Source organism: Vicugna pacos, chromosome 24, assembly GCF_048564905.1.
Source record: "Vicugna pacos chromosome 24, VicPac4, whole genome shotgun sequence".
In the NCBI taxonomy this organism is placed as follows: Eukaryota; Metazoa; Chordata; class Mammalia; order Artiodactyla; family Camelidae; genus Vicugna; species Vicugna pacos.
Window position 1 is genome coordinate 4,651,209 of NC_133010.1, and position 13,730 is coordinate 4,664,938.

General features: G+C 34.8%; 1 pseudogene; it reads right to left on the minus strand.

The window, feature by feature from the left end:
- Positions 1 to 263: 263 nt before the first annotated feature.
- The window catches only part of LOC140688918 (membrane cofactor protein-like), a 30,855-nt pseudogene continuing 17,388 nt past the window's right edge, over positions 264 to 13,730 (minus strand).

The following is a 13,730-nucleotide window of genomic DNA, read 5'->3' on the forward strand; positions in this document are numbered from 1 at the left end:
TTGCATGATAATGAGAAGTGAGATCTTGAAAAGTTAATGTGCTGTGCAGACTTACCTACTTCACAGAAAATATCAAGTAGGTTACAGCAGACAGGTTTTAAAATGTAGCCCTTTAAGACGAGAATGAATTCTCTGAGCCACGAAACAGAATGAGAAGAGATCACAGAATAGAGCAGGGCTGCAGACCCGGGGGAAAGAGGCTACTTGCTGATGAGGAAATGGACCTGGGTGCCCAGTGGGCTGCAGCCCCGGCACCTCCGTGGTCAGCGCTCCTTCAGGAATGTGGGCTTAACTGAACCTGTGCTCGCGCAGCTCTTAGAGGGAGGAACACTGACGAATTTAGGTGCAACAGGAGATGCAGGAGCCCTACTTTGGTTCTTAGTTTCTATCAACCCTTGAAGTCAAAGCGAATCAGTTCTGTAAAGGTATTCAGAGAGTAGCCAAAGTCGACTTCACAGGGGAGTAAACTTGGGGACTCTATGTCCCCTTGACTGAGCTTTTTGCACAGGAGATGTGTGGCCACCTCTGAGCACCTGTGGGACTTTTATTTTACGCCAGTGCTTCTTCATAAGTGGTGGCATCTCAGCCACCTGGGAAGCCTGTCTGAGTCCACATCCTGCCAGTCTTCCCAGATGCCTGCCCTGCCCGGTGCAGTGAGGGTGGGACGGGTAAAGCACTGCTGGTTAAGCTCCCCAGTGAATGGGACCCCCCTCAACCCTGCAGCCGCAGCACTATTTCAGGCTGTTGTCTGAAGAGTCACATGTCCCCAGGATGTGGCGGCGGGAATAGTTAGGACCCTGAATTGTTTTATCACTTCTCCACTAAGGTAAATGTAGACCTGTTGGCATAACCACTTTGGGTCAGATGTAACAAACTGAACAACTTTTGATGCATCTACGTGTCCCAGGCTCCAACCTAGGAATTTCCAATAAAGTGAGTAAGGCATGGATTCTGCCAGCAGGTTGCTCTGACTCCAGCCCCCAAATGAGAAAGTGCTAGAAGATGGAGTTCAGTGTCAACACACAAAAACAATGACTTGGGACCCCTTTTCCATAAAAGTAGTTTCTGGTGCTCCCATGAATGCTTAACTTTACACAGTACACATGGGTAGGTCATGAGGAGCAAAATGCACTCCCCAGGTAACCACTCCCACAAAACTATTTTTCTTTGTTCATCTGGAGGCTGACAGTTCTTTACCTAAAATGCCCATTCCAGCTGGTTTTCCCTAGTAACTTGTTTAGCAGAATGTTTCTCCTGGAGACATCTTGAGTCTGGCTTTCAAGGCCGTTCTCCCCACCCAGGTAGAAGATGCTTTGTCAGGCGTGGGTCCTACTTACGTAAGTTTTGCCACTTATTTATTGTAAGCATGTAAGTGGAGAGGGAGTTGGACTGAAGGCACAGCCAGCCTCATGTGAGTATAGTTATTAATACTGTATTTCATGTTTGATAGTTGCTAAGAGTTTATATTCAAAGTTCTTATTCTTTTTTATGGTTGAGTAGTATTCCATTGTATAAATATACACAACTTCTTTATCCAATCCTCTGTCGATGGACATTTAGGTTGCTTCCATGTCTAGACTATTGTATATACTGCTACTATGAATATTGGGTTGCATGTATCATTTCAAATTAGAGTTCCCTCCAGATATATATTCCCAGAAGTGGGATTGTAAGATCATATGGTAAGTCTATTTTTAGTTTTTTGGGGAATTTCCATACTCTTCCATAATGGCTGCACCAAACTACATTCCCACCAGCTGTGTGGGAGGGTCCCCTTCTCTCCACACTATGGACACTTGCGTTGTCTCCATACTTAGGCTATTATAAATAATGATGCAATGAAAATGGGAGTGAAGATATCTTTTCAAGTTAGTGTTTTCATTTCCTTTGGATAAATACCCAGAAGTGGAACTGCTGGATTGCATGATTGTTCTAGTTTTGATATTTTGAGGAAACTTAATACTGTGGAGTGATATCATATTGAGGTTTTGAATCACGCTTCCCTGATGATTAGTAATGTTGAACATCTTTTCATGTACCTGTTGGATATCTGTATGTCTTCTCCGGAAAATGTCCATTTAAATCCTCTGCCCATTGTTAATTAAATTGTTTGATATTCTACCATTGAGTTGTATGAGTGGTCACATATTTTGGAATATTCACCTTTTATCAAATACATAGTTTGCCATTATTTTCTTCCATTCAGTAGATTGCCCTTTTATTTTGTTGATGGTTTACTTCGCTATGAGGAAGCTTTTTTAGTTTGACGTAGTGCTACTGGTTTCTTTTTGATTTTCTTGCCTTTGCTTTTGGTGCCAAATCCAAAATAATAATAATAATAATAATAATAATATAATGATAATAATAATAATAATAATAATAATAATAATAATAATAATTGCCAAGATGGATATCAATGAGTTTCTGCTTATGTTTTCTTCTAGGAGTTTTATGATTTCAGGTCTTACTCTCAAGTCTTCAACAGATTTTGAGTCAATTTTGTATATAGTGTAAGATGGTGGTCCATTTTCATTCTTTTGCACGTAGCTGTCCAGTTCCAAACACCATTTGTTGAAGAGACTGTTCTTTCTTCATATATTCTTGCCTCCTTTGTCATAAATTAACTGACTTTATACATGTAGGTTTATTTCTGGGCTCCGTATTCTGTTCCATTGATCTATGTGTGTGCTTTTATGTCAATATCATATGGTTCTGATTACTTGAGCATTATAATATAGTTTGACACCAGCAAGCATGATGTTTACAGTTTAAGGGTGCTTTGGCTATTTAGGGTCTTTTGTGCTTCTATACAGATTTTTTAAAATTGCTTGTTCTGTTTCTGTGAAAAATGCCATTGGAATTTTGATGGGGGTTGCGTTGAATCTGTAGATTACTTTGCGTAGTATGGGCATTTTAACAATGTGAATTCTTCCAATCCATGAACATGAAATATCTTTCTATTTATTTGTATCTTTCTCAATTTCCTTAATTAGTGACATTTTTGGGGGACTTTTGTGTCTATGTTCATTATGTTTATTGCCTTTGATTTAAGTCTTTCATTAAATTGTAAATTATTTCATTAAAATTTAAGTTTTATGTTTAACATCTCGGTTTTCCTTAGTAGATATGAATTTTTCTTCTTTTTTTCTATTCTTAGCCCCCTGACTTTTTTTCATTTTTACAGATAAAGAGAAGGATATAATTAAAGAGATGTCTTGTAAATATTACCCTTTCAGTAACTTTAGCCCCATCAGTTTTACTGCCGCTTAGTAAATTAAGAGAACATAAAAGGGAAATCAAATAATGTTGCTTTTAATTCCACAGCTTAACTTATATAGATAACAACTCTAAATGAAATGAAACCGAATTGTGGCTACATAGCTTCTTACTACTACCTAAGCTGTGCAGACAAATGGAGATTTTCATCATAAAATGCAAGTGAATACAAATGTTAAAGTTTCTACCATGAACCACTTAAACTTTAATCTTGGCTACTAGCCCAATCTAGGAAGTAGGGTACACTTAGAGTAGTGAAGGCCTCATAATAGTCCATGGTTTACTGCAGAACTTAAACATCAAATGCCACTGAAATGTTTCTTGCAGTTGTAATAGTTGAAGAAACTCTGCATAAATTTCTCCTGTTGCAATGATATGAAAAGTAGCTAAAAATATTTTCAGTAATGAAATGCAATTCAGACAGCATCCTCATGCAGGAACATAAAAAAAAACCCACACAGCATGCAACATGGACTACAAATAATAACTGCGCAAAAGTATGTCAAGAGTAAAAAGGTTAGACTAAGAGAAAATGCACTGCAGTTTACCGTTTCTGCTCTTTCTCTTTCTTCTCCTTCTCCTCCTTCTCTTTCTTCTCCTTCTCCTCCTTCTCTTTCTCCTCCTTCTCTTCCTTCTCTTTCTTCTCTTTCTCCTCCTCTTCTTTCTTCTCCTTCTCCTGCTGCTTCCTTCTTTGAAGACATCTGTACAGGCAGGCCAAAACTAGTAAAATGGCAACAACTGAAAGAAAACAGGAAACAAATGACATGTCACTAACTAATTACCAAGATTCCAAACCTAGCAGCAGAAATAAATGTTAGCTACATTTCCGTGGTCAGAAAATGTTATTTTATTTAAGCATTGATATTCCATCTTGACCCTTCAGTATCTAAATCCAATTCCCTGGAAGTCACTAAAACAGTTTAGAGTAGGTCCAACTCCTTGTTTAATTTAGGAAATAATCAAAAGCATATTCAAGAAACAGACTCACATGACTACTCATCTTGAAAAAAAAATTTATTTTTTACTGCTTATTACCAAGTGGATATACAGAATAAAAAAGCATGTACCATCACCAGCACGGTGGTGCTGTATCATAAAAGGTCGGGTTTTCCTAGACTGTTTTTACTTAATTTCAAGCTATTAAAACTATAGCAAATGAAAAATCATTGAGAAAATAATGCATTTCTTTATACTACATTATGATTTAAATGATATAAAAATTTGGGATACTTACTTACTGTTAGGATAAACACAGCAAAGCTTCCTACATCTGAGAAAAAAATGAACAGTGCTGAAGACATTGAGCATGTATGGGTCCTAAAGAGCAACTATGCTTTGATTTTGATCAGATCATCTAAACACTACAGCAAAAAAAAGGTTTATCAATATAATTTTGGCATGACTGCTAGTGCAACCAAATCATTTTGATCACAGAATCCTTGTAAACAGTTTTCAGGGTTAGGATCCACCCTGTGAAACTCTTAACAGGAACCTCATTTTTCACTGTTTTGTGCTCTAGCGACCATGTCAGGGTAGTTAGTACAGGTTACTAAGATGGTTAGAATTCACTAGATTAAAGAAAATTGCCTATGTGCATCTATGCAAATTGCCACTTACATTTGTCATGGTATCTGCACTACTAAAATAACTATAAATGTCAATTATTACTAATTGTGACACATTGTTTCTTCCCTACCTACAAATGATTGGAACATGATATTTCCATGTAGAACTAACTCTAAGGTCTCATAATGTGGGGTTGTTAATAATTAAAATAATACCTAATTCCTCAAAGTCTTCACATGACAGTAATTCTTTGGGATTGGGATATCCTAGAAAAAAATGGAACTAGGTTAAAAAAAAAGACTAAATATGTCTTGAAGATCTACACATTCACAATTATAATTTATAATTATAATTTAATATTCCTTATACATTATATTAATGTCTCTCATTAAAAGCTGCATCGTAAAATATTATAAATTTATATTCAATGACATTCTTCCTCCTGTCCACTGATGTTCCTTGTCACTAATTCTGTGGTACGGCAAACAAACTATTCATCAGTGTATATTCAAAATTAGCCTGGAATTCAATGTGATTCTACTTAAAATTAAAAGAGGAGTACTTAAAAATGATTTAGAGATTACTCTGGAATAGAAAGACTCCTCAACACACAGGCCATGGATAGAAAAACTCATGGCTAATGTCAAACTCAATGTTGAAATATTAAAATTTTTTTCACTTAATGTCAGGAATAAGACAGGCTGCATAATTCTGCCACTCCACTTCTATTCAACATAATATTGGAAGTTTGGGTCAGAATAATTTGCTAAGAAATAAAAATAAAAAATATCCAAATGGGAAAGAAGTAATAAAATAATGTCTGTTTATAGATGACATGATCTTTTACATAAAAATCTCTAAAAAGATCACACACACATGCACAGAAACACTCCCACACAACTATTAGAACTAATATATAAATTCAGCAAAGTTAACAGATACAAAATCAACACACAAAAATAAGTTATCTTTCTATACACTAATAATGAACAATCCAAATGGGGAATTAAGCAAACAATTTCATTTCATAGCATCAAAAAATTCTCAGAAATACATTGAACCAAGAAGGTTGAAAAACTTGTCCACAAAAATTATAAAAACATTGAAAAAAAGGGAAGAAGACATAAATGGAAAGACATCCTGTGTTCATATTGTTAAGATGTTAATATGACACAAAGTAATTTACAGATTAATTATATGTCTTATCACCATCTTGAAAATGCACTTTACATAGAAAAATACAATTTACTTCATATGGAATCTCAAGGGGCTAACAATAGCCAAGAAAATCTTGAAAAAGAAGAACAGAGTTGAGAGGACTTACACTTCCTGATTTCAAAACTTACTAAAAAGCTACAATAATCAAGCAGAATGCTACTAGCAGAAAGACATACACACGGACCAATGCTCTAAATTAGAATCCATAAATAAACCCTCACTTGTATGGACAAATGATCGCTCACAAGGGTACAAAGAACACTCAGTGGGAAGGGCAGTCTTTTCAACAAACAATTTTTGGAAAACTGGATATCCACATCCAAAACAGTGAAGTTTTACAACTACCTTATAAGGGATTAATATCCAAAATATGTAACAAACTCCTAAAACTCAACAACAACAACAACAACACATTTTACAAATAGGCAAGGGATTGAATAAACATTTCTCCAAAGAGAAATGGCTTCTTGGCAATTTGTATATCTTCACATGAAACGATGCTCAACATCACTAACTTAGGGAAATGCAAATAAAAGCCACAATGAGATATTGCTTCAAGTCAATTAACTAACATAAATTATAATAATTATTATCAAAACCCAGAAATCAATATATGTTGGCAAAGAGGTTGAGAAATTGGAAACTTTGTGCATTACTGGTTGGAATTAAAATGGTGCTGGCACTTAAAAACATTTCTGTATAAGAAAAAGAGAGGAAAAAACCACCAAAATAAATGTATAATTACACATATAAGGATTTTGATCTACAGAAATATATAGAGACACTCTAAACTATTAATAGTGATTAACTCAGGTAATAGGCTAGAGAAAGATCTAATTTCACTCTGCATACTTTTGCAATGTTTGAAAATTTACAAAATTATATTTGTGTACCACTCATGTAACAAAACTTTATAAAAAGCAACCTACATCTAATAGTACAGTACAAAAATCATAAAAAAAAACCGACTAGTGAATATAAGGCTAAAATATAAACATAGGAAAAAAGTTCACTTCATCTTAAAAGGGCTTTAATTTATAAGTTCAAATCAACAAGAAAAATATTTAAGAAACCTAATAGAAAAAGTAAGAAAGAATATAATAAGTAAATGTAGATAAGAAAAAGTTCAATCTCACTGATAATTAAAGAAATGCAAATTAAGCAAGACATGATTTTGTACCCATCACCTTATAAAGTTCTTAACAATATACGAAGGATAAAGAGTTACTGAACCTGGATAGTTTGAAACTGGAGGCTTCTTTGGATAGGTAGGTTTGTAACCTGCAAAATTAAATTTGACTCAATGCACCAGCCTTATCAACACAAAATTATGTATCTATTTTTTTTAATTTTAGAAAAAGGTTAATTATTTCTCAAATGAAAAATACAATACACTCAGAACTTTGCAAGTCTACTCCTGGGAATTAGTCTAAGTGTATATTTGCACATGTAGGTAAGGATGTATGCATAAAATATACAACACAACTTTGTATTTTATAATGGAAATCCTTGTAGTCAACTATAAATCATAAAACTCAGTGTTCTTTAAAAGGGTCAGGCACTATTATATTCCATAATTTGTATCTTTTTTTGTGTTTATCTTTTGACATAGTATTTCTTAGACATTTTTTCATATTAGCACATTTAAACCTGACCTAACATCATTTATGGTGCTACTGATGCTTTTGGTATAGTCTTTCTCAAACTGATGATAAAAAAATTATTAACAATCCCATAAGGAGAGTTGATTTTGATTTTTTTTAAATCCCTGTAGTTTCTTCTTTTCAAAAGTTTTTTTCTCACAAACAATTTCTCTCTTCTTCAAACACTAAACTGTATCAATGTTTTCTAAGTCCTTAAGAAGTGTTTATGGTCCACTCTTTCAAAACAGCATATCAACAAACATAGTAGTTGTAGTGCATATTCTAACTAGGACCCTGTGACTAAACAGGGATGGGTCAATGAATATAACTTCTTTATATATTGTCCAATAAAAGTCATCTCTTTCCCCCCAAATCTTCACAGCCCTCACCTCACCCTGGTACTCTAGGGTGATACGGGGTACCAGATTTACAGCCGTTCTAAAAAGGAGCTCTAATTACCATGTTAATATGAATAATTCCCCTCAATCTTTGAAAATAGTAGGACAACAGGAAAAAGACAAACACAATAAATGCCAGTAATGGAGCTGTGAGTTCCACAACTTCATTAAACAGGAAAGTAAACTCACAGCAGTGATGTTACTTGAGTGAGCAGAGCCTCCCTAACACCCTGAGCACCCTCTGCCCAGGCTCGTGCTCTACCCATTCTTGCTTTTGTCTCGTGCTTCTGCTGCAGTAAAGAGAAGCCAGAGGTGCAGTCCCTAAAATCAGGAAGATAATTCCTTCCATCACATTCAAATAGTCTCTCAAGACTTAAGCAGAGCAGCTGATCAATAGTCCTGGCCAGAAATCACCCAGTTCATTTCAATAAATAAAGACTTTTCCTGCCATTCAGTGGCTATGAGATTTACCCTCTGTTGCCAAATAAGAATGCCTAGGAGAGAGAAAAATAATAACTCTATGCGGTGCAGAATGGTGTGTGTGGTAGAAATACTGGTTTTAATTAGGTGAAAACAGAAATTTCCCAGTTTGTAAAATGAAGCCAACTGATTGCAGTCTGGAAAATGAACCATAGTCCTGGACCTGGAAGATACTCTGTAAAGGGGATGCTGTTAAGTCATGGGAGCTACCTTTAAGAGCTTTCTAGATGCTAGGTACTTTGCTAAGTGTCTCAAATGCCCTCCATTCCAACTTTGCTATTACCCAGTGAGAAAGGTATTAGATCATCCTACATGTAAGTAAATACATTTAAGGTTTACATAACTTGCCCAAGTTTACACACGGTTGATATCTGCAGACTATGGCAAATGCTTTGAGAATTACTAAGTATCACAACTAAAATGACTGTAAGTATATTCTTTATCTTTTCGTTACTAAAAATGATGACTGTAAATCACATGAATTTAAAAGATTTTTTTTGTAAACTATAAACAGGAAATTACTATATCTGAATGGCATGAAACTAGAAGTGTTGTATTGAGAAGAATCAGCACTGAAAAACAAAATAATGTAGGATCAACCACTTGGGATTATTGCTTTCTCCTCATTTATATGAATTATGCCTCTCATTTTTGACCTATTTCAAGGTAAAAATGCTCATGCTTCAATTAATTCTGAAAAGTGATTCCTATCTCTTTTTATACAGTAAAATACTGAACAAGAGGTATTAATACACCTGTGTAATGTGCTAACAAGCAATGTGCTGACTCTCTAACAGCATGCGAAACCACAGCAGCAGAATTGTATGTAAATTTTGTCATGTATCTGCCATGGAAACGAATACATGTCCGAGTTAAGTACTAAAGTTGCTTCTTTTCACTTATTCTTATCAATGTGAACAAAATAAGAACTAAAAGAGAAAGTTAAAAGACAGGAAAAAAAAAAAAGACAAACAGTTGTACCTTTAATACACTTCGGCATCTCAGGTTCCCAAGTATTTTCACCGCCACAGAAGACTGCATGGCTGCCATTAAGATAAAAACCCTGGAGGCATTCAAGTATCACCCACATCTTTGTAGGTAAAAACTTCTCTAATTTCTGATATTGCTTTTCCATGTTCAAGTACTGGAGGTTTACATTTGACCACTGAAAAGTGGAGAAATTTCAGAATTAAAAGAAAGGTAATTTCACATAGAAAAACTAGTGCCAAGCAGTAATTTCCCGTGGGAAGAAAGAGGCAAGGAATGAAAGGCAAGATGCTAATTGAAAAAAAAAAAAGACTTTATTTATGCATTTGAATTCTAGGCAAAAAGATTTAGAGAAAATCTAATGTTTTTTCACCTAGAGCATACTGTCACTATAGTTTATTGTCTTTCCTAATTTTTTTTCCCATTACTGACAAGTTTTAAGAAAGATCTGACTATCAGATACAAATTGAAGGTAAGTTCAAATGCAACTTTTGATACTCTAGCTCTAGGACTGTTTTTTTAAAGATCATGGTGACACTAGTTAGAGTTCCCTGCTCTTTTAGAAAGGTAGCAAAGACTTTTCAGAGAGGGTAATACTTTAAATATTCAAACTTAAAAGTTCAAAAATCCAGCCATGCAAAATGCTTAGGCTTCACACTGGTGTACTCTGGTATTCCCCACTCTACTCTACTTCTTCAGAAGTAAAACACAGGTCGTGCTCTCTAGATTGACTTGAGGATTACTTTTGCAGAAGTTGGAAAAGAAAGAAACCAAAACCAAAAAACACTGGGCTGGGCAGTGAGTTCCAGAGAACATCTTATCAGAATAAATGTGAGCAATAGATGAGGGCCAGATATCGTAAAGCCTTTTAAACCAGAAGCGTGTCCTTCCTCCTTTTCTGTGGATCTGAATTTCCATCAAGTACATGGACTTCCATATCAATCCTTGTGTTCAGGTCAGCTAATGATGAATTTTTTCAGCTTTTGCTTATCTAAAACTGTTTTTATTTCCTCTTCAGTTTTGAAAGTTTTCTCCTTGACAGAGAATTCTAGCTGAAGTGCTTTATTTTTCTTTCAGCACATTTAGCAGAAATTACTGTCTCCTATTCTTCACAGGTCCTTAAGAGCAGTCAGCCTGGGTAAGGTGGTGGTTAGGTAGGTATGTCCTCAATATAATACCTTTTACTCTCTCGCTGACTCCCTTTTCTTTCTTACTCTCTTTCTCCCTCTCTTGTTTCCTTCCCTCCTTCCCTCTCTCCTTTCTTTTTTCCTTCCTTCCTTCCTTCCTTCCGTCCTTCCTTCCTTCCTTCCTTCCTTCCTTCCTCTCTTCCTTCTGTTTTTGTTTTGTTTTCAGTAGGCTTTTTTTTTTTTTACCATGATGTATTTAGTTTGCTGGGAGTTTCTTGGTAAATTTAAAATTCTTATTTATCCTGACAGTGTGTGTCACTACATTTCTTGGGTTGGTTTGGGTAAGGTTGTTGTTTGGATCAAATTTGAAATATTTTGGTACATATTTGTTCAAATGAATTTTTATATTGCCCTCTCTTCTCTCTTTCTGAACCTTCAATTATATGTATATCTGACTGCTTAGACTGCCAGGTTATATAGAAAGTATATATACAACTTTTTGTGAAATTGACAAACTGTTCCAAAGTGGTTGTACACCTTTATATTCTTACCAGCGATGTATGAGAGTTTCAACTGCTCCATAGATTCACCACTACTTAGTATTATTCTTCATTTTTTGTTTTAAATTTCAGCCATTCTAATAGGTGGTTAGTGGGATCTCACTGTGGTTTTAAATTACATTCCTGTAATTACTAATAATATAGACCAAATTTTCATGTACTTTTTTGCCATTTTCTTATCATGTTTGGTAAAATATGTCTACTAAAATTTTTGCTTATTTAAAGAAAATTGGCTTATTTTCTTGCTATTGTGTTTTGAAAGTTCTTTGTAGATCATAAACATAAGCCAGCTATTAGATAAGTACTTTGCAACATTTTCTCCTAGTCTCTTGCTTTTCCCCCCAAATGTCTTTTGAAGTACTGAAGTTTTGAGTTTAGAATGTCCAATTTATTAATTTTTTTCTTTGAAGCATCATGCTTTATGGATTGTATTAAAGGAACATTTGGCTGGTTCAAATATTTTCTATGTTTTCTCATTAAAGTATTGTAGTTGTAGGCTCTACATGTATGCCTGTGCTCCATTTTGAATAAGTGTTTGCATATGGAACTAACACAGGCTGAAGTTCTTTTTTTAGCATATGGGTATCCAGTTGTGCCTGTATCATTTGTTGAAAAAACTGTTTTCCCACTGAGTTGTTTGTATATCTGTGATGAAAACCAGCTGGACATATTTTCAAGGGTCTAATCCTGGACTCACTATTCTATTCCACTGCTCTACATGGCTATCCTTTCACTGATACCAAACTGTCTTGCTTATATGTTGTAGAGTATGCTTTATACTATGTCTTGACATCAAGTAGAGTGTATCCTGCAGTTTTTTCAAAATTGTTTTAGCTATTGTAGTTCTTTTGTCTTTCCATATAAATTTCAGAATCAGTTTGCCAATTCATACAAAAAGCTCTACTGGAGACCCAAGATAAACCCACAGACTCACAGTCAATTAATCTTTGACAAAGGAGGCAAGGATAAACAATGGAATAAGGACAATCTCTTCAGCGAGTAGTGCTGGGAAAACTGGACAGCTGCATGTAAATCAACGAAGTTAGAACACTCCCTCACACCATAAACAAAAATAAACTCAAAATGGCTTAAAGACTTACATATAAGACAAGACACTATAAACCTCTTAGAAGAAAACATAGGCAAAACATCCTCTGACATAATCTTAGCAATGTTCTCCTAGCATAGCCTACCCAGGCAATAAAAATAAAAGCAAAAATAAACAAATGGGACCTAATTAACTTATAAGCTTTTGCACAGTAAAAGAAAGCATAAGCAAAACAAAATGACAACCTACAGAATGGGACAAAATATTTGCAAATTATGTGATTGGCAAAGGCTTAATTTCCAGAATATATAAAAAGCTCATACAATTTAATAACAAAAAATCAAACAGCCCAATCAAAAATGGACAGAAGACCTAAACAAAAATTCTCCAGTGAAGACATTCAAATGGCCAACAGGCACATGAACAAATGCTCAATATGGCTAATTATCAAAGAAATGCAAATCAAAAAGATTGAGATATCACTTCACACTGGTCAGAATGGCCATCATTAAAAAGTCCACAAACAGTAAATGCTGGAGAGGTTGTAGAGAAAAGGGAACCCTCCTACACTGTTGGGGGAAATGTAGTGTAATGCAGCCATTAAGAAAAATAGTATGGAGAGTCCTCAAAAGACTAAAAATAGACTTACCATATGATCCAGAAATCCCACTCCTGGGTATGTATCAGGAGGGAACTCAAATTAAAAAAATGTACATGCATCCCAATGTTCACAGCAGCACTATATACAATAGTGAAGACATGGAAACAAAAATGTCCATTGACAGATGACTAGATAAAGAAGCTGTGGTGTATTTATACAATGAAATACTACTCAGCAATGAAAAAGAATAAAACAATGCCATTTGTAGTAACATGGATGGATCTGGAGATCATCATTCTAAATGAAGTAAGCCAGAAAGAGAAACAAAAATACCATATGATATCCCTCATGTATAGAATCTTAAAAAAAAGAAAGAAAGAAGACACTAACGAACTTGTCTACCAAAGAGAAAGAGACTCACAGGCATAATAAACAAACTTATGATTACCTGGGGGGGAAAGATGGTGGGAAGGGATGAACTGGGGGTTTGAGATTTGCAAATACTAACTACTACATATAAACAGAATAAAAAAACCCAAATTTCTTCTGTAAAGCAAAGGGAACCATATTCAATATCTTGTAGTCAACTATAAGGAAAAGGAATATGAAAGCAAATACATGTATATATATGTATGACTGAAACATTATAAGGTACATGAGAATTGACAATTTTAACTGACTATACGTCAATAAAAAAAGCTCTACTCGGATTGTTATTGGGATTGTGTTGAATTTATAGATTAATTACAAAGAATTTACATTTTTATTATTTTGAATCTCCTTTTCATGGCCAATGAATATCTTTTTATTTATTAAGATCTTGTTT